This window comes from Arachis ipaensis, chromosome B08 (genome assembly GCF_000816755.2).
Source record: "Arachis ipaensis cultivar K30076 chromosome B08, Araip1.1, whole genome shotgun sequence".
In the NCBI taxonomy this organism is placed as follows: Eukaryota; Viridiplantae; Streptophyta; class Magnoliopsida; order Fabales; family Fabaceae; genus Arachis; species Arachis ipaensis.
In genome coordinates, this window is record NC_029792.2 from 55004919 (window position 1) to 55005151 (window position 233).

Here is a 233-nt window from a genome sequence, read left to right on the forward strand (position 1 = left end):
GAAATTGAGGGACTTGAGCAGAAATCAGATTCAGAGGTTGAAAAAGGACTGCTGATGCTGTTGGATTCTGACCTCCCTGCACTTAAAGTAGATTTTCTGGAGCTACAGAATTTGAAATGGCGCGCTTTCAATTGCGTTGGAAAGTAGACATCCAGGGCTTTCCAGCAATATATAATAGTCCATACTTTGGTCAAGAATAGATGACGTAAACTGGCGTTCAACGCCAGCCTTCT